The 27812-nt window shown below is 27.8% G+C and overlaps 1 protein-coding gene and 2 long non-coding RNA genes across 4 annotated transcripts in view; 2 read left to right on the top strand and 1 right to left on the bottom strand.

Moving 5' to 3' along the window:
* Positions 1 to 27812, top strand: part of LOC108004397 (inactive rhomboid protein 1) — a 383917-nt gene that overhangs the window by 189732 nt on the left and 166373 nt on the right. The window lies entirely within an intron of this gene.
* LOC133667327 (uncharacterized) overlaps positions 1 to 27812 on the top strand; it is a 57407-nt gene that overhangs the window by 3769 nt on the left and 25826 nt on the right. The window lies entirely within an intron of this gene.
* Positions 2928 to 5173, bottom strand: LOC133667318 (uncharacterized). Its single transcript, XR_009832702.1, has 2 exons — positions 4763 to 5173; positions 2928 to 4060 (listed from the first exon to the last, which is right to left on the bottom strand). It is a non-coding gene; the product is annotated as an uncharacterized LOC133667318 (long non-coding RNA).

Here is a 27812-nt window from a genome sequence, read left to right as displayed (position 1 = left end):
CAATGCGCATCGTCGAGAATGGTAATACATGCAGGTGTTGATCCCATTTCCGGCCGTGAAGCGGTTAACGCCGCCATGAGTCACGTGCGTTTGATTTACTCTTCTGCTTGCACATATTCCCCCTCCCCTTTCTCTCTCTCTCTCTCTCTCATTCGACCTTTAAATTTCCTCTGTCTCTGTATTTCCCTTTCTCTCTCTCTTTTTTTTAACTATTGATATTCCTTTGTCTCTATCTCTTTCTCTCTATTGTCTTTTTTATTCTCTCTCTCTCTCTCTCTCTCTCTCTCTCTCTCTCTCTCTCTTTCTCTCTTGTCGTGGTTCTGTAGATAGTCTGGAGAATTATGTTAAATCATGTCAGGTTATATTGGGTCAGGATGCTTCCATGTATCATTTCATTCTCGTTTCTCTGCCTAACCTGACCTCATCGGTGTTCCTGCATTTCCTGTCTATGTTATGATGTCGTTAATCGTATTATTTAATATGACAAGTCAATTCGAAGTTTAATAGAATTTAGTTTGCAATATATTTCGTTGATGATGGAATTGATCGTTTATATTTTAATAAAGTTTACTGGTTTTATATTGGATTCGTGAGAAAAATATATATTAATGTTGCTGATAATTAGTAAATTAATTTTATTGGAATGAAATGATATTAAATTTATTTTAAATTTAAAAATTTAAAATAATATTTGTTTAAGAAAATATTTGTTTAAGATAGAGTAATTTGAAGTTATCAATTGAAATAATATTTCTTTTTAGATTCGTGAGAAATAATTGTTTGAAATAGTATTTTAAGTTTATATTAATTATTTCAAATTCTTCATTATAAATCCACGCAAATTTCTCTTACCACTTGAAACTTAACTCATTCAAGCAAGAATTCAGTTATAACTTTAAATATACCTTTTTTAATCGACTATTACGAAGATTGTACAAACCACAGTGCAATTGCACCGAACTCTACTATGACATACTAGTTTAATTTCCCAGCAATTAACCCTTGGGCTGATATAAGAAGACTATTAAATACACCATCAGTCCCAAGGGTCTAAAAATTACCCAGCAAATTGCGTCTATGTTGAATTGTCTACTATATCCATTATATAATTCGTGAATATCAAAAGCATCCTCTATCCTTAACTTATCTCAAAAGGTTTACTTTTCGAGATAGCTTACATCTTTTATATTTTGAATATATATACATATACATATATACGTACATGCTCCTTTGTATCAAAATATATATATATATATATATATATATATATGTGTATAACGTTTTAAAATTTTAAGTTAGTTTGTCAAGCTTTACTCTTCTTCTCCCTTATATCAGTTATCTAAGCCAGTTTTCTCTTTCATTCACGATAGGTAGAGAGATAGGGAAGAGAGGATAGCGATAGGATCAAGTTCAATATGTATAAAGCCATTTAAATTGAGTTCCACATCCATAAACTGAAGTAAAATACTAAAGTTGAAATATTTCAGGCTTTTTTACTTTATACAAAATCCATGATATTTATTATGGAATATAATATTATTTGTATAATCATTTTAAATTTATTTTAACGAGCATGATTTGTTTTAAATATATTTTTATATAATAATCATTTTATTAATGTTTGATTATACAATATTGTTTTCTAGTTAATAATTGAAAAAATTTTAATTATTAATTTATTTCTTCCCAATTAAAAATCTTAAGACATTTATTGTGTTTAATTTTTAAAAAATTTTTCAAATTTTTGATGCTCGATTTTTAAAATTTGTCAAAAAGTTTAAGAAACATTTAGTAAAAACTTCAAAATTAAGAAATAAAATACCTTTATTTTTCATTATTAAATAAAAATATATATATATACTATGTCTTATGTAAAATATGTCCAGATTAAAAAATAGTTAATTTAAAATTTTTTTTTAAACAATCGATTACTTAGAATTATTTATGGGTTTCCTTCTATTAATAGATATATAATGAAAAATAATATTCGATTTTTTGTTTTTTGAAAGCAAGAAACTAATTCACTAACTTTTTTTTTATTTTCATTGTTACTTAAAATTATTTTAACATTTTATTCACTAAATAAAATTTCGATCAATACGAAAAAACATTATTATACTTAGAATACATTGAAAAATAGAAATAAAGTATATAAAAATATTCGTTCTCACAAAAACTTTGATATTAATTATTAATCGATACACATATCTTGTAATCCGAATTTAACCAGTATATTCAAATCTACTTACTTGCGATACGCTCAAACCCATCACTACTGGTTTATTCATATCCCAAGAGATTGAGATATTCTCTTGGCGGCAAACTGGTGTTAAGTTATTTCAACTGTACAAAGCGAAACTGATTTCGAAATTAAACGTACCTATGGGCAAGAAAGGTCGTCGAGGGTGGGAATTGCGTTTTCACGAATGAACGCGGAGTGGAAAACCAAGTGCGGTGTGAACGACTGGCCTGGGAATTAGGCGTATAGATGCAGCTGCCTCCTTTCAAAGTGGCTGTTGTTAACTTCGACGAGCGAGTATTTGTAGTTCTCGTCACTGGCAACTTGAAGGGTTTCATTGTTTTTTAATGCGCCAAAGAGGCGGAGGAGAGGATTTCATGTCTATTCGAGAATTCCTTTTTTAAAGGGAAATTTCTAAGTTTCCGCGATATCGTACCAATTGTTGAGTTATTTGTCATTGTTCCAAGCGCATTCTTGATGACTTGAATAAGGTATTACTTTGTGTTATAACGGATTATTCGTGGAACGATTGTCTCCAGTATTAATTGTTATTGATGTTCAGTTTTTGAAGAGAGTGAAAAGTGAGTATATACTATTTTGAAAACATTTATCTATTTGATGAATTTTAGTTTTATATCGCGTATATTGAAAATTGGTTGGAATTGATTGAATAATTATTATAAATAAATATTACTTTTGTAAAGTGTATATTCAGATTGTCACTGTACAATGGATACATAAAATATTTTAGAAATATACAGATAATTTTATTTTGGTTTGATTTATTTTGTATTAGAATATCGTATTTAATATAAAATTTTTCAGATTACTATTTTAAATTTTAAATTGTAGATGAAGATTTAAAAAATATTTAATATTATTTCACAAATATTTCCAATATATTTTGTATAATCCAATATGTATCCAATATATTTTATATATTTTGTATAATAATTTATTAATAAATAATATAATAAATTTGCAAGTACTGTTTCATAATATTATATAATTGAATAGATATTTAATAACTTGTAATTTATAAAATTTATTTATAGGATTTTATTTATTTATGCAAAGAAATTTATTAATATCATAACTCTTGTAATAATTTGTAAAATTATAAAATTAATAATAAAATAATAAAATTATAAATTACAAAAAGGCCAAAAATATTTCTTCTTCTTCTTCTTATTTTTAAATTCATATTCATATAAAAAATAAAGATTTCTTTTTAGAATAAACAAAATTTATTTTATTATAAGATTCACTAACTATAAAACTATAAAAGTGTAAATCTTACTTATCGTACATTAAGATCCTATAAAAATCTTAAATTTCAATTTGAATTCACATTTTTGATTCAATTTCAATCAATTTGAAAAATATATCGATAATAATGTATCTTCAAAATAAAATTTGTTTTCCCCCAAAATTAAAGTTTTTCCTCAAAAATTTATAAACGACTCGAAATATGTAACCGAATATATGTTTTCAAGTTTTCCTGCTGCATCATAATTGGTTTTTTTCTTTGATCTTGATGATCCTTTAACGAGGCAAGTTTTAACAGACAGATCGATATTGTCAACCTTTACTATTGGCGGGGTCGCCACTTCGTTATTTATTCTTCTGATTTGAATAAAGCCACCGGAAATGTCTTCGTTCCATCCCCGCAAACACTTGGTGACTTCGGTGTAGACTTTATAATGTTGCAGTTGGTACGCGATACTTTCACATAATCCTCACTCGTAGAATTCTCGAAACTTTCTCGTTATCGATTCCAAGATTTTGTCTATACTTGGAACTCTAGGTAGTTGTTAAGATCTGAAAGCAGAATTTTAAATCGAAATTTCCGTTAGCTTAATGTAGCCATATTGCGAAAAGTGAAAGAAAATAAGGAAATGATTAAATAGTAAAATTTAGAAAGATTGAAAAAATTATATACAATTATTCATTAAAATTAATTATATTAATAAAACAATAAAATCGAAAAAAAATTAAAAATTCATTTAAAAAAGATATATTAGAATCGGATATGAAACCTTGATTAAAGAAAACGGAAATTATTTTTAGTTCTTTGATAAAAAAGTTTATTTTTAATTTTTCAATAAAAAAGATATGTAAAATTAATTTTTGATACATTATAAAATTTTTGAATTTTTAATTTTTTCTTTTTTTTTTAAATGTTTCCAAATATATTTTTCTATTTTTTAATTTACACTTTTATTATATTATCATAGTATTTTTTCCTTACTTTTATATTATATTTTGATATATTTTAAAATTAATATATAAAATGTCATAAAACGATTTATTTTAAATCTGGTTCCTTTATTCAAAATTGAATAAGAAATATATTATTTGCTGAAAATAAAAACTAGATCAAATAACAAAAATTAAATTATTGAATAAAAGTATTAAATCACCAAAAATAATAATTTTTAAACGATTCAAAAAATTCTTTCAATCATTTTTACTTCAAAAATCATGAATAACAAAGAAAAGAAAAGAAAAGAAAAATCTTACTTCTACATAATCTTTTAATATAATATACGTATACTTCTTTTTCTCATTACACAAATCTCCTTATATCTCACAAGTCTTTCAAAATTATCTAAATAATCTCTAAACGCTATACGCATATACACCGCCAATTCTTAAAAAATTCAGCGCGACGAGCGTAAGGACGAGGGATCGAGCAGTAGTGTAAATAAGTATAAAGTAAAGTGTGAATAAAGCAAAAAGAATCAGCACGGTCCACGGTCACGGAAACCGCGGGGGGAATTACATTTTCCCCTTGGCCGTTCGTCAACGGCGACAACGAAACTCGTCTCGATTTTCCAGGCAGGAAAACTCGTGGCGCTCCCTCCTCCTATCCGCTCCGTTTTAAAAAACGGAATTATTCAAGAAAAATTTGCGGGCGTCATCGTCGGCCGCTGCGGAAGATTGTTATCGCTGAAAGCCGCGGCCACGTTTTATACATATTTACCACGCTAATTACACAGTGCGCCGCGGAGAGACGGGATCCGCATTACGACGCATAAAAGATACACGAAAGAGGGGGGTTGAAAGAGGATTTACATTATACCCCGTTAATTTCCATCGTAAAAAAGGACAGTGAGTATTCACGGAAGGCTGGAGGTGATTACCAAGCTGAAAGAAGTGAGTAGAAGAGAGAGAGAGAGAAAGAGAGAAAGAAAGAGGGAAGGAAAAAAGGGAGAAAGAACGAGGAAAACGTTAACCACGGATGGAAAAAATATTCCTGTGTGTCTTCTATAAGGAAGATGTAAGGGATATTCGCGAGAAAGAACCTCGAAATTATACGATGCACAACGGTTTTTCATCCTTACAAAGCGAGACCGAGTTGAAGGGAGGGTTGGAGGTTGGAAGAGTTCTCGATACATCGAGAGACACGTATGAAATATTCATGGAACTGTACGAGTTCACCCTTTTCGTTATAGTGAATCGAAGGTGGAATGGCGGGGATATCGGTCGACGTTTCATCCCCCATAGAAAGTCTTGTTTTCGAAAGGGGATGCAAATTGTGGACTCGACTCGAAACGTCGCGCTCGTTCGAAATCGAATTTCAGATAAATTCTGGGAAACTCGAGGGGATGATTTGCAAATAAATCATGGCATAAAGCGCGGTGATGGAAATAAAATTTTGCGGTTGCTTGTTAGTAATAATGAATCGAATAATGGAGGAGTTAATGAATCGATGTTACAAACGTTGATGTGAAGAGGGTAATAGATAAATATTGTTTCTGTTACATCGACAGTTTTGAATTGAATAGTAGATTTTTGGTTAAAATTTTAATTTTTAAAAGATTTTCAATTTTGCACATTTTGTGAAATTGCGTGTAGAAGAATCTGTAATGCTTTTATTCTTCTTGATAATATATATTTGTGTATAATAATGATTATGTTAATTTAAAAAATTTATCATGTAATAACGTAGAAAATTTTTTATAGCTGCGTTTCTTCAAATTGTTTAATTATTTATTTATATAAATTATATGAATATATAAATCTGATTTTATCAGATAAAACAAAATTAGATAGATGTAAATAGTATATTTAATTCTAATTTATCTAAATATATAAATATATATTTTATAGAAAATTACTGATCTATTAATTTTATAAAAATCTGATAAGTAAAATATTTTTTTATTACAATTATAATTTCCATACTCTACTATTATATATATAATTATATAATATATAATATGAATATAATTATAACTTTCATATCATCAATATCATCATTTTACCACGTATTAACATATCAGATAAGTGATATTATAATGAAGATACATATATGTTGAAAGAAAAGTAAAAATCGATACAGCCTGTAATTAAAATATTCTATTTAGCATTTTATCTTTTAAATTACTACGTAAGCATAGATCTAGATAACACTCTAATTTATATTCTAAAATTTATATAAAAAAAAAAAAAAATAAACAACAGTAAAATTTTCTCGAATAATTCAAAGAAATGTAATATATAACTATATATAACTTTAACTAGAAAACATAATAATTTTACGTCTTTTTATACTTGTAATAAAAACGAAAAAAAAAATACACTGTTGTGTCCAATAGTTTATATATATAGTTCATTCATTTTCGATTTATTTATTTTTATTCATACTCATTAATTTTTACCATTTATTGTTTGTCTCAATACTCGTTGACTCGTTGATGTAATTGAAGAATTCGATTCCTAATAGATGACGCAGAGATTTTATCTCGCGTGGTTGGTTTGATGGGGATAAAGAATGATATTGCAACGCATTACATGCGTGCAGAGATATCGTTTGTAAAGAAAAACGCACAAGCAGAAAGGGAGGACAAATTTGTATGGTGGACAGATTATCTTGATATAGTGGATTAATATTTTTTCGCGTCTGCCTGTACGAAATTTGACCTCGTAGCTAATTTTACATCGAGTGAATTGTGGAAATTTTTTTGCGAATGTGAATTTGGAAATTTTTTTGCGTGAATTTAAAATTTTCGAAATTTTCTGCTCTAAACGAAACATTTATGAGACATTTAAAAAGAGAGGAATTTAAATTCAGAAAAAGAGACATAATTAATTAAGAATGTAATTGATCGATATATATGAAATTTTGTTTTTAGAGTTTGAAAATGATAGATTAATATATTCGTCAAATTTTACTCTATTGTAAATTATTATTAATTTACTCTTTTTTCAAAAAAAGAGTAAATTTGTTATAAATTTGAAAGTTAAGAAAATATTTATTATAAAATATTTTAAGCATTATTTTGATTTATAATGTTTTTTTTATGTGCTTAAATTTAGAAAATCTGTTATATATTTTTTCAAAAATATTAAAATATTTCGAAGAGAATTAGATAATTTTCATAAAATCAATAGATTGTATTCGATTGATAAATTGGTAAATTTTAAATGAATATTTGAAGATTTTTTTGAATTCTAAAACCAACGATCTATTCGTTATACAAAGAATATACAATATTAAAATTTTATTTTTAGAAAATTATTTTTAGAATATTTTACCATTATTAAAAACATTTTTCATTTTTCGATCTTTTATCGATGTTTGAAATTTGATAGTGCAAATTGAAATATTTGTAATACAATACATTAATAGCATATTTTCAAGTTCTATTGGAAACCATAACGAGTCTCTGATATTCGTTCATTTATCACGAAATATGGCTTCTATTCGAAGAATTTCTCATTGAAATGTAGAAAACATTGATGCTGCAGGAATGGAAACTTCTGTGCATGGAAATTAAGACATGTTTGTGCATGTTCATGACAGACCATACAAGCATTTCACGAGCAAACATGCTTGATACGCGGTTTCTAAAGCCACCTGTGGGAACGTTCTTCGTGGATGATGAGTAAACTTCGTGTTTCATGTCGGGAAGAAATGTATAGACGATGAAAAAAAGGACAAGTTGTGACGATGGCATTATATAATTCCTCGTTTATTTCCATATTACGTGAAAATTAACAATTTACGTAAGATACTGCGTTATCATGCTGACTGTGAAGATGTTAATTTTCGATTGAAAAAAATTTATAACTTTTTAATATTAATACGAATATTAAAATGCTAGATTAAGATACATTATTCACGTCACGAGATTCAAATTTTTACAATAAATATTTTATGCTTTTTTATTTATTTATTTTTTTTTTAAGATACTATAAACTTTCTTATTATAATATCGTGACAAATTGAATTACGAACAGGAGTTATATTCGAACTGTTTTTCGAATATTAAGATGCATTATTTAGTTTTTAGATAATTATTGAAGTCATCACAGTGTTATAATTTCAAATTTTGTTTATGAAATAGAAATTCAATATTTTATGATATGTTTGATTTTTTTTATTAAATAGATATTAATTTTCGAAGTAAAAATATCGTTTTCGTTAAAATTGTATATCAAAACGTAAATTTATTTTATTATTATTATTTTTTTAATATTGAGATATATCTACGTATAATATTTTAAAATCGACAAGGAAAAAATTCAGAAAATAAAAAAATAACTACATTTCGTGTTACTCATAATATTCAAAATTTCAATTTTAAAATAATTAAATTAAAAATATAATTTGAAATTTATAAATATATTATCATATTTATTAAGCAATATATTTAAGCAAATTCGTAAAACAAAAAATTTCAAACATAAATTATCCGTCATAGATAAATAACATTAATCCTCCTCAATCCGCAAAAACTAAGTTTTCCAAGGCACGCAAGAAAATACACAAATAATACAAGAATAAACACAAGCATAACATTAGATTATCGCCATGGATAAACAATAATATTTCTCCCCGATCTACAAAAGAGTTAAATTCCGAAACTCGCAAGAAAACACGAATCCCTCGAGCCACGCGAATACCGAAAGGTACATCGATATTTTGAAAAAAAACATGCTATTTCATCACCCTAGACACATTTCTCCCCGAATAACCAAGAGAAAATTTCTCCATCTTTGTCCATTCCGCGTTGCAGAACAAAAGCAAAGCAAATTGTACGGTCATAAGGGAGACGGAAACCTTTCCGCAGGAAGCGGGTAACGTTAATTAATTATTCTCGACGAGAGAATCGGGCGTGGTATGCCATCGTTACCCGTTGAAAAATACAGTTTCGCCTCGGATAAACGAGATAAACCTTTCCCCCCTCCCTCCCCATAAGCGGCGAGAGAAGCGGATAAATGGCGGAATTGCGACGGTGACCCCGAATAAATGTGGATTGGGGCGAGACAATGAACGTGTCTGACGATAATCTCGGAGGGAATGAGTCTGGGATTTCTTGGTGAACAGGAGAAAAAAAAAAAAAGAGAAAGAAAAGTAAAGAAAAAAATCGGGCATGCTTTTGTTGCATGCACCACTGCAGAGACCAGCTGACGCATGTAATTACTCGTGCACCCGCGATCGAAGGCTCAGAGTGAGGAGTGCGCCCTAAACGGTTTCCACTGTTCGGTGGAAACGTGCGCAGAGAGGGGAATTGCGATGAAGTAAGATGGAAATCCGTCGCAAGTTATTTCGGTTGAACGTCGTCTAAAATCGTCAAGAAATCTGGTGATTGTTTCTCTTATATAGGGTGGCATATTTAAATCGAATTATTTGAATATATCTTCGAAATTATTGATCGTACTACAGGGTTGAAAAGTTTGTGCAATTTTTATTCGTGCGTTTGAATAGTTTTTGAACTGTTTTTCGAGAGATATAATGAGAAATTCAGATGTGTGCTATGTTAATCTTTAATCAAATAAATATCAAATCATGATTTTCACTTTGCAACGTTGTACATAAATGACACAGAGTACGAGAAAGAAACAATGTTCGACTCTATAGAAAATTAAACTTCAACCACACATTCATCCCAAATTTTCTCTTCTTCGCGTTTCTTCATTCCATTCACATTCTCTCTCACGGACCAAAATTTAGCTTAGTTTTTCGTCGAATCAAATCCATCGTATTTCCAAATTCCTGCACGTAGGTAAACGCAGACGAAGAGCATTTTGTCGCGATGGGGTGGTAGTAAATCGATAATGCAGGCTCGACGAGTGCCGGGACTCGTGGCATACCTGCATCCATTCCGCCAGTTTCTGACTCACTTTCCTCGATCCTCCACGGTTAAAGGATCGTGAGCACTGCTATCCACGGATTCCATAGACGTTGGAAACATTCTTCTCGTGGAGAATGGTCGTTGAAGTATTAAAACGAAAAAATGAGGGAAGGGGGTGGATAAAACGAGCGATCTTTTCATAGGCTCCTTTGACTTCTCTCTTCGTTGCATCTCAAAGGATTCGAGGGATGGCGGAAGGCGGATAAATGTGTACAGGGATAGAATAATATAGGGGAATGAAACATTGAGATTTCTTGTTGTCCAATCTGATGTTTCAGAAATTGCCCATTTTCTGCTTTACTTGATATTTATAAGTACAATGTGGTTTATGAATAAAGCAATTGGGTCTCGAAAAATTGTTCTCGTTAAGATGAAGAAAGATAGTAGTAAACCTCTTGGGGCCCATACATTATATTAATACGCATAATTTCGAAAATTTACCACGTAGTTTATATTATACAAGGCGATTTGTAACTTGTGGTAGAAATAAGGTTAAGAATTTTCGAGTAATCAAATCATTTAAAATTTTCTCGAAAAGTTTAATTAGTTAATTCTTCGTAATTATCAATGATTATTTTATGAACAAATGTACATAGAATAAAATTTTAAATTTTTGTTTTTGGAAAAATCGAAATCGATGAATTTTCAAATTCGATTTTTTCGAAAATTAATTTTTAATTAAATGAAAAAATATATTCCATGTTTTTTTGGTCATTTATAATAATTTCTTATCAGCAATTCATTCGATATTCTATATCGAATTTGTTAATTTTACTTGTGAAAAACTATGAAATTTGATTTATTCGAAAACGAAGTCTTTCACGTAATTTCGTTATTCTTGATTTTAATTTTATTTCGAGCTATAAAATCTTTTTGACTTCATTTGTACCATGAATTTCGAATCATTCTATGTAATGCAACTTCGTCTATATTCGTTAAATCCAATATTCATCACATTTTTTTCGACAAGAAAATATTTCGATATTCGTCTAAAAATCCAATATTCGTCACCAAGTTTTTTACTGCATGATTCACTTTCTGCTATCACGATTTTTCAATAAAGGTTAAATTTCTACGTAAAATTTTATTTATTTGAGAAATACGATTATTCTCTTTTTTTGTTATTTATTTATTTATATTTCGTTTTTGTTAATTTTTATTGGAAAAATTGATTCTATATATATTCGTTTAATTCGATATTCTTCTGTTTTTCAGGAATGAATTAATGATTAATATAGAGGTTCTGTTGTATTTTTGTTTTATTTGAAAAAATATAAAAAATATTAATTAAAAATTATTTACAAATATAAATATTAATTTTATATTTTATATATATATATTTTTTTAAATATGTATATATAATATGTAATTTTTCAATTTGCAAAAAATAAGATAGAAATACTTAATATGAAAAATGTTAAATCGCTGTGAATTGAAAGATAATTGATATTTTATATCATTTTATATAATTCAAAATGAAGATTATATAAAATTTGTATTTCATATAAGAGATTAAAATTATTAATATTATATTCGATATATCTATTTAATATGGCCCATCCAAGAAATATATTAATTCACGTTCTATAAAATCATTTTATTAATTTATTTATTAATATTATTAATCACTTTTATAAATATTAAAAAATATTTTAATTTAGAAGACGATTGGATTCACATATTGGAAAATAATATTTATTTTTCGAACTTTTCAAAATCTATAATAAAATGTGTTATATTATATTTATAACAATAAATATTAAGAACATTATAATGAAAAAAAAAATATTATTTTCTCTAAAAACTTGATAAAATATATTATTAACATAATATTTTAATAACAATTATGTTTTCAATATTTTCTTGACTCTTCCTTTAATTCTTCGCGACCATTTTTCTTCCTCGTTCGATCAGATCATTACATTTCGAAACAAAAACACCAAATCTATCATCACACACGTCATAACGAAGAGTTTCGTGATTGCGGTTCGATCGATACGCTGCATTGTCTCATGGCTGAATTATTTACTGTGAACCTTTCCGGCCGCCAGGCAATCATTCGAGACTTTTCGGCCACTTTGTTCTGGAATATCGACAGAAAATGGACAATAGAGATGGTCGGTTTCGCGTATTTTTGATCGAACACAAAGATGTTTCAATTCTTAATTGGCGCCGTTTAATGATGTATCGAGGATATGCTATTCATCTCGATGGAATGGTCGTTTGTTTTATGTGAATTTTTTTATTCATTGATTTTGCACTCGTCATCGACCAGTTTGAACAAAGCTATTTTTTTATTATAAAATAACAGTATTAATTTAATTATTGCTTTTTTTCAAATAAAATTAGATATTTAATTTTTAAATTAGAAGTACTTTATATTTATACTCGAAAAAAATATTTTTATTAAGAGTAAGGAAATAAAATATGTATAGATATTTCTTAAAAAATGTTTTTTAGGTTATAGAATAACATATGTATCATCATTTAAATAATTTTTTAAATTTTATATATATACAATTTAATATATAAGAAATTTTAGATTTGTTACTTAAAAATTCTTAGAAATGAAAGAAAGTGATATTTGTGAAAATTTTTTTTTTTCAATTTTTACAATTGATAAAATGTACACTTTATACATATAAAATTTGTATATATTAAATTTTTCTTACTCAAAAATTTCGAATATCTTGAAGATTTTATCTTTTTAAAAAAATGTATAAATCCTATAAATAATATTTCCCATATCCTTATAACTTATTATATAAAGGATATATAAGAAAATTAACATTTCCTTTTCACTTTAGATCAATCAAATTTAACATTCTCACGAATTTGATATTTATATCACTTTACGAATCATCTGAAGTGGATAACATGTTTTATAATACAAAACCATTTTTCACCCTCTTGTTCCTCAACTTCTCGATAAAGTGCAAATATATTCACGATACTCGTTACTTCCAAACCGGATCTCTCAAGAAGAGCAGACTACGAGAGAGAAAAATCCTTCGAGGATATACTTGGTCTATCGATTAGCCTCTCCATTTTTGCCTCGCAAATTTGGCTAGATTTAAAAAAGAATTGCTATTATTCATGCGGCGGTTGCGTCATTATCTTTGGACATCTTAAGTGCTCGTCAAATCCACGCTTATTGATTTTACCTTTTAAAAGAGGTGATCATGTTGAAAGAAAGATGTACAAGGTGTCCCATTTTGATTTTCTCGATGAAATGTTTAATATAATAGTTGAAAGATGTCAAAGAATGATTCTAACATTATTATTTTCGGGAGTGGAAAAGTTATATCAACTTTGTTTCCTTGAATAGAATTATACATATCTTTTATCAACATCGGTCAATGCTGTTCAAGATTCTCTATGAAAAATTAATAACTCATATAACTTATGATTACTTTACCACACATTTCAATTTGAATTTTGTAACATATATTGCGTGAAAGATAAGGATTTTGAATAAACAAAATTTTACAAAATTCTCTCGTAACAATAATTATTTTTAAGCAGATGATTAATATTTCTGTTAAAAAAAAAATTAATCTTCGTATTTTCATTTACGAAGATTACATTTATTTAATTTATTCTTTAACAATATCGACTGTCAACTTTCGTCTGAAACATTAATTTGAATAATAATAATACCACGAATAAAAATACTTGAAAATCAGGTGAGACACCCTGTACATACATACCTAGAGGGGGAAAGGTTGAGTGGGATCAAAAGAGGGTGGCGGATAGCTTGAGAGGAGGAACGAGAGTGGAAAACGACGATGAGCTCTAATTGGATTAAAATTTCATCGACGAAAGGGGGACGACACTCGATGCACAGTTTTCTCACCACTTTTCGGTTCGGTTTAGAGGCCGACTTTCACGTTGGATTACGAAATAATAGACGGTGGGGTGCTGGTGCTCGCAAGTGTGTCACGCGCGTGTGACACACCCCTCCCGTTACACACGTACAGGGAATCCGTGGTTACGAGGAAAAAGTTAATGGCTTCGAAACGAGAGCATATTGCCCGGCAACGACGATGTGGCCGGCCTCTAATTTTTCGCTGAATTGGACAATCTGTTTAGGACTTCTCTTTCCAAAAGCTCGATCGACCGAGTAACGTAATGAGGTTGTACTCGAGTATCCGTGAAAACACAACGTTTCGCGAAAGTGAACGTGTAAACGGTGGATGAAAATTGTTGCAGGGATGAGGAAAGTTGTTTGAAAGTGATCTAAGAATTATATAGTTTGTGCAAGGGTTGGTAAACTTCTTTCGTATGGATAGGATATTGGATATTAAAATATTTTTTACAAAGGTGTATGATAACTTGATTTTTCGGATCATTGAAGCTTGGAAGAGGGAAAACGAAGCTCTTAAAATTAGGTATTTTCGAAACACAAAGTGCTCATTTTTTTTCTTTTCTTTCCTTTTTTAATGTTTTTTTAGGATAAAACGATTTTTTGAATTTTTTAAATGGGGATTCAATTAAAAGGGATTGTGTTTTAATTTTTTTTCTCAAATATAGAATAAAAGTGAAAGTTAAGATGAATTAAATAAATACATAAATTAAAAAAGAATTTTTATTGGTAGAAATTCTTTTATGTTGATTCATTGATATATATAACCAATTAATTTTTTAAAAATTAAAAAACAAACATGAAGTAATTGCTAAATATAAATAATTATATTTTAAAATTAAATTTAAGATTTCATTTATTACGCAGATGATTGCTCTAATCTTTTTAAATATAATGAAAATATTTGTTGAAAATATTATGCAGTGAAATATAATTTATTATATATATTGTCATTATAAATAAATAAAATGATATAAATATTTTAATATTGAAATATAATGTCCAAAGATATATAACAAAGATTTTATTTTACATTTTACATTTGATTAATATCATTACATTTGATTAAGAATTTCACAATTCTCACAACTTAATCAAATTCTGTTCCTTAAAATATAATTATAATTTAATTGTTTTTAAAATTCATTTTATTACATCACATATCTCTCCATTTTTCTCTTCATCATTTTTTTTCCAATATCTTTTCCAAGATTTACAAAACTCTACTCTGAAATTCATTTCCCTTCATTTCAAAACTCTGTCTTGAAAATTAATTCATTCAAATTATCTTCACCCCGAAAATTTCCAAATATTCCACTTTCATTAAGTCTCTGAGATTTACAAAACACGAAAACTAAATTAAATTTCTTTCTCTCTATTAGAAAAAACTTTGATCATCTCCATCCTGAAAATTTCCAAATATTTCAGTTTCATTGCATATCTAATATTCTCCATCCATTTTACACTATTATGAAAAATTTTTTTCTCCATTACAAAATTCTGCATTTATAATCATTCCATCTTCCTTACCTCTATCCTAAAAATTGCTAAATTTTCCATTTTCATCGAGACTCTAATATCCTTTGTTCCAAGATTTGCAAAATATTAAATTTTTCAATTTCATTACATCTCTAATGATTTCCATTCCAAGATGTACAAAACATTATTACTTGAAATTCCTTTCTCTCCATTACAAAATTCTGTATTTAAAATTACTTCAATATCATCTTGACCATCTCCATTCTGAAAATTTTCAAATTTCCAAATTATTATCGTTTAAGATTTCAACTATATACCAGCATAATCGAGGATAATCGTGGCTCCATAAAACAGCTCGAGAGTCGGCATTAGAATTCCCCTTAAAGGCGTCGTAAAGAGGGAAAATACTTCGTGGAACGCTCACGAGGATTGTTAAATTGCATCTTTCGGACGTTGCCACTCGTTTCACGGATCACAATGGACTTTTACCAGCCGTGGCACGTTTTGAGCCACCCTATAGGCTTCTTTAAAGACGTTTCGGCTAAGCTTACGCGGCTTTTTACCGCGATCCGTAAGCAAACCGTGTTTCACTCGTGTTTTACGAGCAAAATAGAACGAGGGTGCAGAGCGCCATTACGTTTTCCTCATCGGTTTCCTTTATGGATGTCGAATTCATGGCATCTTTTTTCGACAAAGAAAGATATATGGACCCGTAAAGATGATGTTTTTCTTCTTCTTTCTTTTTTTTATTTTTATTTTTATTCCTAAAAAAAGTCCATCCCTCGGATCGAAGAGATTTTACGAAATGTGTCTTCGATCTACGTCACGTGTCTACGAATGATTCGTATTTTCGAGCGATCAAAGATGAAGAAAGAATCCTGATCTGATCTCGATTTATAGTTTCATTTCTTCTTTTTTTTTTTCGTTTCAGAATTTTGTTTGAAATATATATAGTTATTTTATTTTAAACTGATAAATCTTTTTGAAAATATCAATGGTTATATCTTTATTTTAAAAGTTCTTAAAATTTTTATTAAATTTTGAAGATTTTCTTGACGATTTTTATCGTATAATTTTTCAATGTTTAGAATTAAAATATGAAATCATTTGTGATTTTTAATATACAGGACATTTGTAAAAAGAAGGTGAAAGAGAGAATGGAAAATATAAAATAAAATTCTTTTAAAATTAAATGAACAGCTATTGTTGTTTGAGTTTACGAAAAATAAAAAATACTTTTTTATACAATTTTAAAAATTACAGTTAATGAAGTCCATTCGTGAATGTAAATTGATTTTCATAAAATTTAGGAATGATGTAATTGACAAAAAAATATTAGCAACAAGATAGATATTTCTTTTAAAACAGAAAAATAGAAATTGGAATAATTATTGGAATAATTATCAATTGTTATTATTAGAACTGGACAATAAAAATTTGGAAATTTTCATTGTTTTCGACTGTGTTCAAAGTCCAATAATTTAACGAAAAAAAAATCGTATCGTAGATTTTTATAGATCATCGGGATAAAGGAGAAACTTTATTCTTTCAGTTTATAGTTCAACCACAAAAAAAATTTTTTAGTATCTCTGCAATTGATTGAATTTTTCAAATTCTTGAGAAGAAAAATATCTTTAGTTTTTTATGTTTTACATGATATAAAAACATCATTCAAGAAAATCCATCCATGACTATGCATATAGAATACAAATTTCATTCTTTATGTCGATCATTATACGATTCTTTTTTTTACAAATATAACTGTTTAAAGTATCGACAGTTTTTCAATAATTTATTTATAATTAATTTAATTTTAATTGGTTCATGTATTTAATTAAAACTCAATGAGAAATTAACCGATGATTATTAATTAACACTAATTAACAACACATTAAGATATTTTACGTTGTGCACTCTTAAATTATGCTTCTTTCGAAGAAAACGAAACGAAATTTCGCAGTGCATAAATTACACTCTGCGTTTCGTTGCCAATGTTGGAAGCAATTTCCTTTCCGCACAAAAGAGAAATGGATGATTTCAATTTCGTAGTCGATAATGTATAGACAGGGGAACGGTATTACAGACCATTACTCTCTGTTCCTTCGAAAATCTCGGTACTCTGCTTGCAAGCTATACCGATCAGCAGAATGTTGGCTAAGAATGTTCTTTTCATGCTCTTTCTTTCACCATTTTCTTTTTTCTTTTTCTTTTTTTTTTCGTTTGCCCTTCTTTCCTTCTTCTTTCATGCTTTCCCGCACTTTCCACTCCTTCGAACTCCATTTCAATGAATCGGTTGGAAGGGTGGGAGATTGTAGTTGGTCGATGTGAAGACTTTGAAAGTGCAGAGCCATTTTTAGAAACTTTGGAAAAATTAATGTTAAAATTATGAAACTTGTCATTGTCTCAAATGAGAGGATACAAATATGAGATATTTATTTTATTATTTGTTGTTCTCGTTTTGTATTCTGACTCGAAATATAATAGTAATAAATAGAAAAATCGAATAAAAAAGATTTTCATATGTTGTATAAATATAAATATAAATATCACGGATCTTATAGAATTTTTGATTTCTTTACTTTTTCTGAATAAAGATAAAATTGGACTAGTAGAAATTTGGATAGTAATATAAGATAATATTATTGAGAAAAATGAGTTATAAAATTATGTTTCATTAAAAAGTTAGAAAAGTTTTATTATACATAATAACAATTGCATGTATAATTTATTGCTCTTATGTATTGCACTTTTTAATAGGCTTTCAATCATGATGGAGATGTATTGCCTTTAAAATCTTCAGAAAATTTGAAAAAAAGAAATTTTTAAATCGATAAATCTTTCTTTCGATTTTTGACAATTTCCTTGTCCTCAATCTTTCTTATTTTGCACCAAAATTTCAAAAAAGAAGATAATTACTCCGATAATAAATACAATAACACAATTTATCGAATTATCATTATTTATTATTTAATTTAAAATGAAAAAAATATATATATATTTTTAGATACAAAAGAATGACATGATTCTAAAGTGGTATCTTATAAAATAATGAGGAAAGCTTTGAAATTTGTAATAAATCAAATTTGTAAAATTTTCATCAAACGATGCAAAATATATTTTTACGTTATATTTTATGTTACATGTTGTAACTCAAAACTGATCAATAATAGAACTGGCCTTTTGCTACAAGCTTTTCGTGTGTTTTTGCGTACAGGAAAAATCAAACGAATAAAAATCGGATAGAGAATCGGGACATAGGATTTTACGATAGAACAATCGCTTTTGTTTACATTCGATATATAGGGAATAGAATCGCGAGTTTTGCAGAAGATTTTTTCTTGTTATCCATTGTTGTTCAGCAATGCACGCTTAATATGTTAACTCTCTCGAGGCTAAAAGAATGTTTTTTATCGAACGCAAAGATTGAATTAATCTGTGGAAAGTAAAAATATAAATTTGGTTGGAAGAGATTTCATAAATAATAGGATTTATAAATTTGTAAGTTCGAAAAAATTTGAAGAATTTGAGAAAAATTTGAGAGATTTAAAATGATAAAATTTTAACAGGTTTAAAAATTGCAGAAATTGTGGAAATTTTAATAAAATTGAAAACTTTATTTCTAAACTTTAAAATTAGAAAAAACTAGAAAAATGAAAATTTTCAAAATTTTCAAAATTTCGAAAATTCAAATTTAATTTAAAAATTCGAAAGTTTTAAAATTTGATAGCTCGAAAATTTACAAAACTGAAACGTAACTTATAATAGATAATTAGAATAATCGTAAAATTCGCAATATAATTATTTAATTTTATTAGTTTCTGAATATTCATAAATCGTATAAAATTCACTTACAATCTTCCAATGAACTCTTCATGTTCTCCGTCCATTTTTCAATCCAACTATGCGAGCGATTTCAATTAATCCTCGAGAACGTGGATTGGATAAAAAAACGCAAGGTTGAATAGAAAGAAGAAAAAAAAGAAAACAAAAGAAGAAAAGCAAAAAAAGAAAAACCACAAGAGAACGTTCCATCGTCTGGATTAGTTGGTTAATGGGCGCATTTTCCGCGACTTTGCTATTTTTTCACAGACCCCGCCGAATTTGCATAAACGTTTGAAGGGCCGCCCAGTTCTTGTTTGCTCGGTGACCGTGTCTTAATTGAACAATCCGATCAATTAGGTCATGATCTTTGCATCGCGAATACATCTGGAACTTCCCTCGTGGATTAATTAGCGGAACACAGGGGATGAAGAACGATTTATAAAGAGAACTAATTAATACATTCCACTCGTTAACGCGCGAGTATGAAAATTAATACCCTCACGCCCTTTAAGTGGAAAAATAAACGATAATGTTAAAGCTCTTCGATTCGGAGCAACTTTCCTCGAAACTTTCGATTTGGAATCGCGCCGACGTTTCTCTCGTAAAAATTTCTCGATTTCACGTGTTAATCGTTACTTTTTAAGTAACACGAAGAGTTTGTTTGTTTTGTTTCAATCTTTGTGGAATGTCGAACGATTACTGAATCAGGTGTTCATTGAAGGAATAATATAATAATTTTCATAATTCATCTATGGAATTATTTAAGGTTTTGAAAGGTTTTCATTTTAGGCGTTCAATTTAAGGGAAGGTTATTTTGATAAAGTGATATGAATTTCATTTATTTTGTTCGAAGTATGTTTATATATTATTATTGGCAAAAAGTATTTTAATATGTTAAAATTAATAAATGAATGTTAGAATGTGATTTATTAATTTTTTCATATAAGTAAAAAGTTCAATGTCTAAATTTTTTATTTATAATTTTATTATTATTACATTATCATTAAATATAATTATTTTCGAATACAAATTATTGACTTTCTATACAATTTTTATTTCTATCTGTTTTTCTTTTTTGAAAAAGATAAAATATATTTGATTTAAATTTAATTTAATAAAAAAATATAAATCTTAAAAGAATATAAGAGAAAAACAAATATGTAGTTTAAATTGATTATAGAGGATTAGGAAAATTTTTAAATTTTTACTAAATATACATAGAATTTTTTATGTTTTTATCTCTTATATGATATATGATAGAAAATCATGAATGTTTTATTGTAAATTACATCATTTCCAGCGAATTATTTTCATATAATTTTTCGGAAATTTGAAAAGCATAAATTTTATTGTTTGTTGTAAATTTTCTGACGAGTATTTCTAAAATTTTTGAATTCTGATACAAATTACAACGAAAATTTTGCATAATAGAATTTTTATTTTTATCAGTATCTGAGTTAAAATATGGTGAATATATCATTAATTGAGCTATACAGAAAACAAAGTTTTCAAATTCATTCAGAATAATTACTTGGTTTTTAAAACAAAGTTTTAACTTTGTAATTAATAAAAAATATCTCAAAAAATTAATCGATCAATTTTTAATAATTCATTTGAACTAATTTTATTTTATTTGATTAAAAATTTGAAAATTTCAAAGAGATTTGAAATTTTAAATATATAGATTTAAACAATTGAAAGATTCTAATAAAATTTAAAAATCTTTACGAATTTAAAAGATTCGAACCCAAAAAACTTAAAAATTCCAGAAGTCAGAAATTTGATAATTTTAAAATCCCTAAACTTCTAAAACTTAGAATTTTAAATGAATAAACATGTAATACTCGATTCATTCGATCAAAAAGGTAAATTTAATTAGTCACAAAAAAATCGATCACAATTATAAATTACTAAATACTCATCACAATATCACCATAATTTATCCTTCATTTTTATTTCATAGATACAAATTATAGTCCAATCGTGATCTTTTTGCAATTTTTCGATAATATCAAATACCCATTACGATATCAGTATAATTTATTCCTCGTTTCACAAATTGTAATCCAATCGTAATCTTCTTGCACTTTTACACTTTCGACACAATATCAAATACCTATTACGATATCTCACACACACACACACACGCACACACACACACACACACAATTTATGCTTCGCTTTTATTTCACAAATCCATACAAATTGTACTCAAATCCTCCTCTCTTTTGCAATTCCAAGATAAGTGAAAGGATAGGGAAAAGAAGGAGAAGACGAACCGAATAGCAGCGCAAAGATCCTCACGGGAGAAGGTTAAATCCTTTCCTACGAGCAATCTTTTGTATCTCGCCCTATCTTCCACGGACCTTAATGGATCGGCGTGGCTGGTTTTACGCTGCACCAAGGGGTTGTTTTCCGACGGATTCTCTCCTCTTCCGGCTTTGTTCGCCTCTCGTTCTTCCCAGCGAGCCACAAATTCCGGAGTTTTATGTGTCTGTCGGTTGCATTCGCCGAATCGTCGAAATGCGACCTACCTCGATGATAAAATTTTGTTTGTCGTTTGGAACATGTACTCGATGCATCGCTATTTTTACGTGTAAATATAATAATATAATAATAGATGGACAAAAATAAGTTTAAAATTGGTATTTGTGTAATATTATTTTAAGAAAGTTTGGAGAATTAAAATTTGAATTAATGAATTAAATTACGCACGATTTATATTTATTTATTTATTTCGATACTTTGAGATAGTTTGTCTCAATGGATATTGAGAAATGATATTGGAATGATGGAAAAAGTGTGTTAGTTAGATTGAAAAATGATTCATAGTAAATTTTACAAATTTTATTTAATTTAAATTAATGTATTCTCGTGTATATTTCATGATATAATAGCATACGAGTAAAATTTTTTACCATAATCGATACATTGATATATCGCAGTTTAATCACCAATTTTTATTTTTTTTTAGCAACTTTTATTGTCATTATTCTTTTTAAGAATATATTTGTACAAAGAAATTGATCTTTTCATACAGCTGAATCCATTCACAAAAATCTCGGCAACAATCATGGCTGTTGATATCGAATCATTTGTCACGACAACGAATTTTTATTTTGATGCACGATCTATTTTCAAACCATTTCGAAATATATACGTAGAATTAAAATATTAATTCTTACTTTCTTCTTACCAAATATTCGAAATAAAAATTACACTCACACCAAAAATTAATAACAATCACATCAACTGAGTATACCAGAAAGAGAAAGAGAAAAGAATAATCAGGAAACTCCATCTTCCATCAAAAACGACAAATAGCCTGCATGATCTGCACGCGGTTATGGATGTTCGATTCGATGGAAGGGCGGATCACCCCCAGGTATCGGGTTTTCAGAGCGAACGTCCGGTCTAGATTGTATCGAGGAAGGAGATGGTCGAGGACAGGCTGTCGATAACATCGACCCCTCTCTCCCTTTCCCTCTCTCTCTCCCTCGACTTGGCGGTTCCTTCCGTGGCGAAATGGTTGTACGGACTCTGTCGCGGAAATCCGGTTCGAGGATCCATTTTCTTCCGGGATAAACGTCACCGGCCGCTGTTCCTGACGCTGGAATTTTCGGCCCGTTGGCTCGTGAACGTTTGTTTATTTTAAACCAGGAGGGAGGGAGGATTACGGTGGCCACGCCGATCGGGGAGGGAGGGAAGGGAGAGAGGGAGAGGTTACGCGCCCCTCGTTTGTATTTCGGATACGGGCGAGCGTATTGGCTGGAAACATACGAGTACCGCAGCAGTCTGACAACGGATAAAGGTCGATCCTTGAAACGTGTAAACGCGTGTTTTTCTTTTTTCTTTTTTTTTTTATCGTTCGAGTAAATAACGCGCGCACTCTTTTGATTGTTATGGGGTGGAAAATGTTGTGACGGTTGAACGTTTGGGGTTATTTGTAACGGAGTTTTGTTTGAGTGGAGAATTTGATAATTTAGGAATCAGAGTTTTCTAATCTGGGTTTTTAATTTTTAAGTTTCTAGACAAGTTTCTAGAAGACAATTTGACTGTTGATCTTTTTGTGGAATGAAATATTTTGGATAGAAGATTGGTGGCATTGAAGTTATAATCAGGTAAAATTAAATTAAGTTAATGAAATTAAATTAAGTAAAATTAAATTAAATTATGTATATTTAATCTTTAGATTTTTAATTTATAATCTCGTTTCGTATGAAATATTTATTCGCGATAAATTTTTTAAATCATTTAAGGTATATTTTTATAATTATGTAGATGTTGTTATAATTGGCTATAATTGAATTTTAAAACTTAATGTATGATTTATTTTATATATATATATATATTGAATACAAGGTTTATTTTATATTTTTATTTTTATCAAAAATAGTGATTAATAATAATTATAGGTTAGTAATAATTAATAAGATTTGTATTTAATATTTTTAAAAATATACATTTTGAATTATACTGTAAAAATCGATCTTAGAATTATAACTAAATCAATCGAAAAATAATATAATCTGTGTAAGATGTACAAATTAAAGTAAAAAATTATGACATTGCTATTTGATAAAAGAATAAAATAGGGGAGTGCAGTGAAAAGAAAATCTAGTAATCTCTTTTCCATTTTAACATTTTTTGTTTTAACAAAAACTAAGCATATTCTCTAAATGTGTAAAAATATGTTGGATATTTTTATAATACCAGATTTTTATAATGAAGTTATTTCTATTAAAATTAACTTGAGTTAATAAAAAACTCGAATAAAATTCATGGATGATTAAATTATTAAATATGAAACAATGTTTAAATTAAACATAATATTTCGTTTAATTTTCCTTCGAATATAATATTCTTTCAAATATTTCGTGAATATTAGAAGTAGATTAAAGTTGCATTTCAGTTTCGATATTTAAAATTTATTTAAATCAAACATAGACCCGTTTCGAATGAGATTATTCGAGATATTATTTTATTTTGTTAAAAATTATTTAAAATAATCTTTTGAAATAATAAAAAATATATAATTTCAAATAAAATTTTCCTCATATTTGAATTATATTCTATTGCATATTTACATTAAAATATATAATCATTTATATATTTTATTATCAGTATATTTTAAATTCTTTTTTTTTTTCTTTTTAATAATATTTTGTTTTTTCCTCTTTACACAAGAATGCCAGAGATGGCTACTTTTCTTTTTCTTTCTTTTTTTTTTTTTTGATTCATATTAGAACATTGATTTACACTATCTCTCGAACACAAATAGGAAAATCAACTTGGAAAATCGTGTGTATAAAGCTACTTTGTGTGAATGCAAATAACTTGAATATACGTTACGCGGTCGCGCGCAAACTGAAAGGGAAAGATAGGATTTTGCGTGTACTCCTTTGGGAATAGTTAGAATACATCACGTTTAATCTGTACCGTGTCATCGATTAAGCTTTCCAAATCTATTATTCGTACTTTCTTCTTACGGTCTTAAGCACATTTTGAAATTTTCGTATATAAAATGGCTCGTGGAAAATATTCGAATATAATTAAAATAAAAATATAGATTTAACTTTCGAAAATATTATTACACAAGTATCGAGATTATACAGAGTATTGATATGAATTTGGTATACAAAAATGTTGATCGAGTTATTAAATTATTAACAATTAAAGTTTATGTTAGATAAAATGAAAGATCTCATACTATTATCAATCTTAATGTTAATTGATAATAATAACAGTATTAATTGCAAAAATAATGATCGAATCAGTATTCAGAATTGGATTTAATAGAAATCTATATCTAATATTATTCAAAATAAAAAATTATATATAGTCAATTGTAAGATCAAAATTACAGTTGATGAAGCGTGTATTATTTTAATATAGAGTGGGGCGATTCTATATTTGTCGCTGTGTCACTCTATTTCCATCTTGCTTCATCTAACGTGAATTGCTCGTAACTCCGTAAATAAACTTCAAACAACACTTTTGCAAACCAGTTTTTATCTTTCATTTTTTAACCTCTAGAATGCACTCTTTGAACGTGTTTCACGAATATATTAACATTCCGAATTATGCTCTATAAATTTGCATTGAAATCGAGATATTCGAGGTAAGATACTTTAAAGCAATGACGAGAATTCTATAAAATAATTTTAAACGGAAAATTCCACGGATTTCAAGTATCGGTGTAATAATTCGAAACTTCGACTCGGAGCAAGTTTCTTTGCATCCACCGAGTGTTGTTAAGCTCTTGTCTCTGTTTAAAGCACACTGCATCGTGTAACGATGCCATTTCGAGTGCAATCTTCTTCTGTTTATTGCGCCCGTATTTTATCTTGGAATTTCCTTAAGCACGCTTGTTGCTGAATTGCTTGCGCAATCATTGAGTGTATAAATTGGGGAAAATTATACCGTGAAAATTAACGGAGCATTAAAAGGAAACGGTTGCGATGGAGCAACGATATTATTTGTCTCGATGGAAAAATGTTGCGAGAGAAGTGTTTTAATCGAATTTTCATTGAGAGATATCGATAAAAAAATGTTAATCTTTCGAATTATTTTGAATTTGAAACAATAATCATTGGGAAAAAATTGATTTAGAGAGTTATTTTGATTGTGTATAAATGTATGAAATTTTTTTATAAAATTGCATGTGTTTAAAATATTTCAAAAAATGATATTTCATTAAAACTAATACTTATTAGATAAATAGATTTTGAAAAGAAAATTTGTGCAATTAAATAAAGAAAATATATGTGTGAATTTTTTTTTTTTCTTTATTAATGATTTACAAAATACAGAGAAAAATAAATAATTTCGTTCATAATTTTGAAAATTTCTTATCTTTTAAATTTAATAAAAATATATGGACAAATATTTTTTTAAAAACTATATTTTTACATCAAAACTAGTGATGCAAGAAAATTATTAAAAAATTTTCTTTTTAAATATATCATATTGATATATTTTCCATTTCCATATATCAATTTAATTATCAAATTATGAAACAAAAGTTAAAAATTTTGATATATGGTGGTCTCATTTTTTTCACCATACAAAAATACTAAATTGATCAAATCAAAGTTATTTATTTGATTTCTGAAAGAAAATGAAATTGACCTATTTTGAGTAGTTTATTTGTATTAAGAATCAACGATAATGTTTAATATTATTAAATTCTATATAATCAATTGTTATAAAAAAATTCCATTTTCTTAAAAAAATTATCAAAAGTAATTGTTGATCATCAATGTTTAATATCTTAAATGTTATTTTAATTAAAAAATTTAAAAATTAAAAAATTGAAAAAAAATTTTCAAATTTTTCTATTTTCTTTTAAGATGATTAAAAGAGATAAATTCTTCTATTAAAATAATTCTCTATAAGATGGCCTTGGAGAGAAATTTCGCAGCATAGAATTTTTTAAAATCGATTTACACATACAAAAAACAAAATTTAATCAATAACAAAATTTTCTTAAATTGGAATTATTTTATTATGTCTTATAAATGGATTTTTCTAGATTATTTTCAAATTACCGATAATTTATTTTGTCTATGCTGTTTTCTTTCAAATAATTAATTAGACAAATAATAAATTTAAAACTATTTCAAATATATTTGTTAAAGAAGAAGAATAAAAATCCGATAAAATATATATTATACAAGTCAATCAACCGAAAATTATATTACAAATTGAAAGTAAGTGAATCTTCAGAAAGTGAATTCCAGAAATAAATCGAAAATCCAGAATGGCAATTTTTAATATAAGACTTCGATTTTCAACAAAAATCATTTATAAAATTCTGCACTTTAAAAGTAAAACATTTTTTTATATTTTTATTTTTAAACAATGTTATGACTCGTCACAATATTACAATTCTTTCTTCACAATTTTATTACGATTCTATTTTTAATGCATAATGCATAATAATACATTTTTCTGTATAATTATTCCAATACAATTCATCCCAACATCAATGAAAACCGAATAGTATCAAAACAAGAAAGATAAATTTTCTCCAATTCTCCAGAATAGAAATCAATCGAATCCTCTTACCACAAAGATTCTGTTACACTATCTTGTTCCAGCAGCAACACGAAGAAAATGATCAACATTCTGATATGCTAATAATATTCCCTACATTCTTCACGAGAAAGATGCTCGACGAAAGGCATTTCTCGAAAACGCATTTTGGCCGTCTCATCGCGGCCGAAACCGCACTCATCCTCGCGACACACATACACAC

Source organism: Apis cerana, linkage group LG14, assembly GCF_029169275.1.
Source record: "Apis cerana isolate GH-2021 linkage group LG14, AcerK_1.0, whole genome shotgun sequence".
NCBI lineage: Eukaryota > Metazoa > Arthropoda > Insecta > Hymenoptera > Apidae > Apis > Apis cerana.
This window is presented reverse-complemented; position numbering and strand designations above follow the sequence as displayed.